Raw genomic sequence first — 7,637 nt, 5'->3', positions numbered from 1 at the left:
GTTGCATTCCAGCAGCTTGCAAACTACATCATGAAAGAGGTAATCATTTTTCCTGATTTTCCTGTTTGAAATACATATCAAATAACAAAATTGCTCTGGTTTACAGAGGAAAGTTTTCTTACATTATTATTTGAAGAATAATTCCAACTAATAAATCAAGAAAGCATGGTAGAGTGAAAAATAGCCATTTGCAACTTAGTGAAATAATCATCAGACAACAATCCCCAAATGCTTCCCATTAGATGAAAATTTGATGGGACACTGGATATTTACAGCCTGCTAAATCCTACACTTTAGTTCCTAGATATAAGGGAGGGAAATGCTACTTTATAATGGAGGAATAAGATTTTTAGCTAACCCAGTGATTATTTCTAGGATCATTAAAAATGGGACATTAAGTGCCTCTTGATGTCATGCCATATAAAGTTCACAGCACTTACTCTGGCCAAAAAATTGATCCTGGGTTTAATCCAGCTTTTAGCACTAACATCCAAATTATGCACAAACAGGGGCAGATGAGCACGTTAAATTACTGACACCATGGGGAAGGAATCAGACAAATCCCAGGATGTGGGACATTCTACAGGATAATTGCACCAGTTTTTTTTTTTTCAGAGGCGTGGGAGAGCAAAAGGCAAGAGGGGTCTGGTACAGAATAGGAAGACAAGGGGCAAGGTGACAAATTTAACATGTGAGCCTTCTGTTTGAATCTCCATCTAGAAAAAAAAATTTTTAAAGATATTTATTCATTTGCCAATCAGGAAACTTTGCATATGGATTAAGCATTACATGATATCAAGAAATCGTTATTAATACTTTAGATATAATAATGATAACCGGTTACAGGTCCTTATTTTAGGGCTGCATATTAAGACACTAGATGTGAAATGCTGAGATTTGCTTTAAAATACTTCAGGCAGAAAAGAGAGAAGAAGCGATGCAAGTTGGTAAATTGTTGGTAATATCTGAATTTGGATGATGGAATATCGAGTTTCACTCCACTATCTCTTTACTTTTGTGTGTATTCGAATCGTTTTATAATCAAAAGACTTTTAAAAGGAAATGTAAAAGTTTGCGTAAAGCTTAAAGCTATTTCTCCTCTTATGATGAAGAATTTTAGGTTTTTAATTTATCCAGATTTGAAAAGAACTGAGAAAAGGAGTACTGACACTTCTCATAAATTTTTAGCAGTCTTCTATACTTCTTAAGGAGGAAATCACACCAAGACAAAGACATTTGCTTCTCAGAGGTGTGTATTTTGCCTCTTGAAATAGCTCCTTCCTGAAAGAAAGAGCTTCACAGAAGAGAACCATCTTTCAGGCAGTTTTTCAGACCATGGCTCTCCCTGTCCCCTGAACCTTTCTTCTCTTTGGAAAGCATATGGCAGCCCATCCCACCCCAGCTCTGATAGACAGCCCTAGGGGGCCCTCTGAGGAGCTCTCATTGCCTCTCACAGGAGGGTGGTATTAGTCCTTGACACAGCATCTTGAATGCATTTACTTCTCCTCATTGGACTGTAACCAGGTACTCAGCCTTTTAACCGTTGCTTTCCAGTGCCTAATAACCTCTGGCAAATAGTAGCTCAGTTAGTGCAAGCTGAATACAAGCACTCGCTGGTACCATCTCCTGCAGTCTTGCGAACCTTCACAGTGGTTCCATTTCCCCAAATTCCTGTTATTAATTTCCCCTATGACTATTGTTTTGAAAGATTCTGTCTAACAAAAGCCCGTGTTTCTGAATTAATAATTAATCCCCTTTGCTGATTTTGTTGATCAAAAGGCAGTTCTTGCCCAGGAGAATTTCTAAGGCTCCTCATCCAACCAAAAGATTCCAATCTGAAAAGCGTCCAGGTAATTTCTACTCAAGGGCCTCGAGACCTGGAGAATTCACCAGTCACAGGGGTTTTGATTTATGGGATGTTGGAGAGTGAAATAATTGCATAATTAGTATCTGTTTCAGTTTACTTGGAGGGTTTTTTTTAGCATCTTTATTGAGATATGTCATATACTATAAAATTCATCCATTTAGAATGTACAATTCAAGGGTTTTGAATATGTTCACACAGTTGTGCAACCATCTCCACAATCTAAATTTACAACATTTTCATCACCCCAAAAAAGAAAACTTGTACCTATTAGCACCCACTCCCCACTCCTCCTTTCTGTAGGTCCACTAACCTACTTTCTGTCTCTACAGATTTGCCTATTCTGGATATTTTATATAAATGGAATCATATAATATGTGGCCTTTTGTGACTGCCTTCTTTCATTTAGAATGATGCTTTCAAGGTTCATTCACATTGTAACATGAAACAGAAAGTCTTCCTTTAATTGCCAAATAGTCCATTGTATGGATATTCCACATTTGGTTTATCCATGCATCAAGTCATGGTCGTTTGGGTTGTTTCCACTTTTTGGCTATTATGAACATGTGTGTACACATTTTTGTGTGGGCATATGTTTTCAAATCTCTTGGTTATATATACCCAGGAATGGAATTACTGAGTCTCATGGTAACTTGTTGAGGAACTACCAAGCTGTTTTTCAGAGTTGTTGCACCATTTTACAGTCCCCCCAGCTGTGTATGCGAGTTCCAATTTCTCCATATCCTCACTCACACTTGTTGTTGTCTTTTTGATTATGGACACACTAATAGATGTGGTTTTGATTTGCATTTCTCCAATGACTAATGATGTTAAATATCTTTTCATGAGCTTATTGGCCACTTGTATATCTTCTTTGGAGAAGCTGTTATTCAAATCTGTCCATTTTTTAATAGAGTTATTTGCCCTTTTCTTTGTTGAGTTTTGTATAAAAAGACTTCTATCAGGTGTAAGATTTGCAAATATATTTTCCTATTCTATTCTAAAATACATGGATTGTATTTTCATTTCCTGGTAGTGTCCATGGGCAGGCACTGGGAAATGAACCCAGGTCTCCAGCATGGCAGGCGAGAACTCTGTCACTGAGTCACCATCACACCACCTGATCATGTCTTTTAATGCACAAAATTTTAAATTTTGATTAAGTTCAAGGCATCTAGTTCTTTGACTGTCATATCTCTGGGCATAAAAATTCCTCCTATGTTTTCTTCTAAGTGTTTTATGGTTTTAGCTTTCACATTCAGGTCTTTGATTCATTTTGAGTTCATTGTAATGGAGGGCATGTGGTAGGGACACAACTTCTTTCTTCTTCATTTGGCTATTCAATTGCACCAGAACCATTTTTGCTTTTGAAAAAACATTCCTACCCCTTGAATTGTCCTGGCACCTTGTCTAAAATCAATTGACCGTAAGTGTACACATTCATTTCTAGACTCTCAGCCATATTCCATTAAAAACATGTCTATCCTTGGCCTCGTCCGGCGCGCCGCTGGGCCGGCAGTGGCGGCTGTCGCTGGCGCCGCTGCGTGAGCCGCGGGCCGCGCGGTGCTCCCTCCGCCCTCCGCCCTCCGCCCTCCTCCCTCCTCCGGGGGCCCTGCGCCCTTCGCCCTTCGCCTCGTCCCGGCCTAGGCGGCCCGACATGGTGCGGTTGGCGCGTCCTGCGCGGCCCCGTTGAGCCTCCGCGGCGGCAAGCGCGGCTCGGAGTCGCCATGCCTACCCGAGTGTGCTGCTGCTGCTCTGCCCTGCGTCCTCGTTACAAACGCCTGGTGGACAACATCTTTCCTGAAGACCCCAAAGATGGCCTGGTTAAAGCTGAAATGGAGAAATTAACGTTTTATGCAGTATCAGCTCCAGAAAAACTGGATCGAATTGGTTCTTACCTGGCAGAAAGATTGAGCAGGGATGTTGTCAGACATCGTTCAGGGTACGTTTTAATTGCTGTGGAGGCATTGGACCAACTTCTTATGGCTTGTCACTCTCAAAGCATCAAGCCATTTGTAGAAAGCTTTCTTCATATGGTAGCAAAGCTGCTGGAATCAGGGGAACCAAAGCTTCAAGTTCTTGGAACAAATTCTTTTGTCAAATTTGCAAATATTGAAGAGGACACACCCTCTTATCATCGACGTTATGACTTTTTTGTATCTCGATTCAGTGCCATGTGTCATTCCTGCCATAGTGATCCTGAAATAAGAACAGAAATTCGAATTGCTGGAATCAGGGGTATTCAAGGTGTGGTTCGCAAAACAGTTAATGATGAACTTCGAGCTACCATTTGGGAACCCCACCATATGGATAAGATCGTTCCATCTCTGCTGTTTAACATGCAAAAGATAGAAGAGGTTGACAGTCGAATAGGCCCTCCTTCTTCTTCTTCCACAGCTGAGAAAGAAGAGAATCCTTCTGTGTTGGCTGAGAACTGCTTCAGAGAACTTCTGGGTCGGGCAACCTTTGGGAATATGAATAATGCTGTGAGACCAGTTTTTGCGCATTTAGACCATCATAAACTATGGGATCCCAATGAATTTGCAGTTCACTGCTTTAAAATTATAATGTATTCTATTCAGGCTCAGTATTCTCATCACGTGATTCAGGAGATTCTAGGACATCTTGATGCTCGTAAAAAAGACTCTCCACGGGTTCGAGCAGGCATGATTCAGGTTCTGTTAGAAGCTGTCGCCATTGCTGCTAAAGATTCTATAGGTCCCACAGTGCTCGAAGTCTTTAACACCCTATTGAAGCATCTGCGTCTCAGTGTTGAATTTGAAGCAAATGATTTACAGGGAGGGTCTATAGCCACTGCCAACTTGAACACAAGTTCCAAAGACAATGATGAGAAAATTGTGCAGAATGCTATCATCCAAACAATAGGATTTTTTGGAAGTAACCTACCAGATTATCAGAGGTCAGAAATCATGATGTTCATTATGGGGAAAGTACCTGTTTTTGGAACAACCACACATAATTTGGATATCAGTCAACTAGGGGATTTGGGAACCAGGCAGATTCAGATAATGCTGCTAAGATCTTTACTCATGGTAACCTCCGGCTACAAAGCAAAGACGATTGTTACTGCACTACCTGGATCTTTTTTGGATCCTTTGTTATCATCCTCTCTCATGGAAGATTATGAACTGCGACAGTTAGTTTTGGAAGTGATGCATAATCTTATGGATCGCCATGACAATAGGGCAAAGCTTCGAGGAATCAGAATAATACCAGATGTAGCTGACCTAAAGATTAAAAGAGAAAAAATTTCTAGACAAGACACAAGTTTCATGAAAAAGAATGGACAACAACTATACAGGCACATATATTTAGGCTGTAAAGAAGAAGACAATGTTCAGAAAAACTATGAGCTACTTTATACTTCTCTTGCTCTTATAACTATTGAACTGGCCAATGAAGTGGTTATTGATCTCATTCGATTAGCCATTGCCCTACAGGACAGTGCAATTATCAATGAGGATAATTTGCCGATGTTCCATCGCTGTGGAATCATGGCGCTGGTTGCAGCATACCTCAACTTTGTAAGTCAGATGATAGCTGTCCCTGCATTTTGCCAGCATGTTAGCAAGGTTATTGAAATTCGAACTATGGAAGCCCCTTATTTTCTACCAGAGCATGTTTTCAGAGATAAGTGCATGCTTCCAAAGTCTTTCGAGAAGCATGACAAAAGTTTGTACTTTCTCACCAACAAGATTGCAGAGTCATTAGGTGGAAGTGGATACAGTGTGGAGAGACTGTCAGTGCCATACGTGCCACAAGTAACAGATGAAGATCGACTTTCTAGAAGAAAGAGTATTGTGGACACTGTATCCATTCAGGTGGATATTTTACCCAGCAATGTTCCTTCTGATGATGTGGTTAGTAACACTGAAGAAATCACCTTTGAAGCATTGAAGAAAGCGATTGACACTAGTGGAATGGAAGAACAGGAAAAAGAAAAGAGGCGTCTTGTGATAGAGAAATTCCAGAAAGCACCTTTCGAAGAAATAGCAGCACAGTGCGAATCCAAAGCAAATTTGCTTCATGATAGACTTGCTCAGATATTGGAACTCACTATACGCCCTCCTCCAAGCCCGTCAGGAACACTGGCCATTACTTCGGGGCACGCCCAATATCAGTCCGTTCCAGTTTATGAGATGAAATTCCCCGATTTGTGTGTGTACTGAATGGCTCATGAAGACCTCTGCATAGTATTTTAAAACTTAAAACTAAGGCCAAGCTGAGTTTTCAGGGTTTACTTAATGCATATTAACGTACATATTGGAAATAGTGATGGAACTTATCTTTAACCAAATGCTTGGCATACCATTTTAGGAATTTTGGAACTGTACATTAGTTAGAGTACTTTCAAAGATAGATTTCTACCATGTTAATTTCTTTTGGGATTCCTGTTGGTTTTTAAAGTTGAACATGTATATTGGTCCACTGTTAAACAGTATATTTTAAACTTTCCAAAAACATGTAATTTTTTTTTTAAATCAAGCCTTCCAAGGATTAAAATGTATGACATGACCACTGTATATCTTCAACGTCTACATAGCTGCTTGGAAATAGAATTGCTTTTGTTTTTGGTCATCTGCAAAAGCAAATACATACAGTTATATTCCTAATCCTGGGGCTACAGAACTATTTTTGGCTTTTGTCCCCATGCTTTAGTTAAATTGTGACAGGCATCCTTCTCTTTGTTTACTGTAATAACATGACAGGCATTCCTCAACTTGTTTACAGTAGTAAGATATCTATTGAATAGTATTCCTACTATAGGACCCTAAAAATCACTATGCTTAGTGCATCTAGTTGTAATACTGTCTCCTGCCAAGAGTTTCACCATTCTACTTGAGATGCTTAGAGCTTACTGTTGGAGTACCGAACTGTGCAATATTTTTTACATCTAAAATGTATTAGTTTACAGGCTATGCTTTGAATTTATAGTAGTATTTTGCTGTGGCTCCATTAATTAAATGAGATATATATTTAGTATAGGAAAAAGAAAAACATTTAAAACAGGTACTGGTTCACCTGTGAGAAGTCTACATTTCTATTAAGAGCACATTAATACACGTTTTTGCATTGGGCATTGTCTTAAAACCTTGTAGTCAAAAATTCTCCAAATAGACTCTTAATTTTTAAGATTTGAACTGTAACTTATATGCAGCTGTGTTTTGGACTAGTTACATTACATTTGAAAAGAGTGCCTATAGTTTAGCAATCAGGTATGCTAAGGAGAGCAATTTAAGCTTCTATTGATTTAAGCTATGTAGATTTCATGTACATTTTACATTTGCATTGCCAGACTCTAGTGGTTTTAGTGAATTCTTGACATGATAAGAATTACCTTTTTTTGCAAATAATAAAATTCTCTTAGGACACTTTTATAAAATCATCTTTTTATAATTCTATCTTTTCAGATCAGTTTTCTTTTTACATAAAACAATATACATATCACAAATTATTGATTTCAGCAGTCCATTTTTTGGCAGTTGTTTTTCAAAAAATTGCAGTGAAGAATGGAATATTACAACTTCATGTTTATGATTACTGGGCACCTTTAGTAGAAACAAAATATAGTAAGGAAACAGAAAAAGCATTTATGAATGTTTAAATCAAAGTGCCCTCATCCCTTGAAACACATTAAAAAAGATTGTAGTCACTTAAACTTGTGCAAGGACAGCAAACCGCCTTGGACTGCTCATTAATGTAGATGAGCAAGACCAGGTTTTCAGAGGGATGGTTCAGTCACCAGCGGAGG

General features: G+C 39.0%; 1 pseudogene; it reads left to right on the top strand.

The window, feature by feature from the left end:
- The first annotated feature begins 3,508 nt into the window (after positions 1-3,508).
- On the top strand, positions 3,509-7,373 carry LOC143668684 (protein EFR3 homolog A pseudogene; annotated as a pseudogene).
- Positions 7,374-7,637: the final 264 nt, after the last annotated feature.

The sequence above is a fragment of the Tamandua tetradactyla genome, chromosome 25 (genome assembly GCF_023851605.1).
Source record: "Tamandua tetradactyla isolate mTamTet1 chromosome 25, mTamTet1.pri, whole genome shotgun sequence".
Classification (NCBI taxonomy): Eukaryota; Metazoa; Chordata; class Mammalia; order Pilosa; family Myrmecophagidae; genus Tamandua; species Tamandua tetradactyla.
The sequence above is the reverse complement of the archived record's forward strand: the minus strand, read 5'-3'. Positions and strand labels throughout refer to the sequence as shown.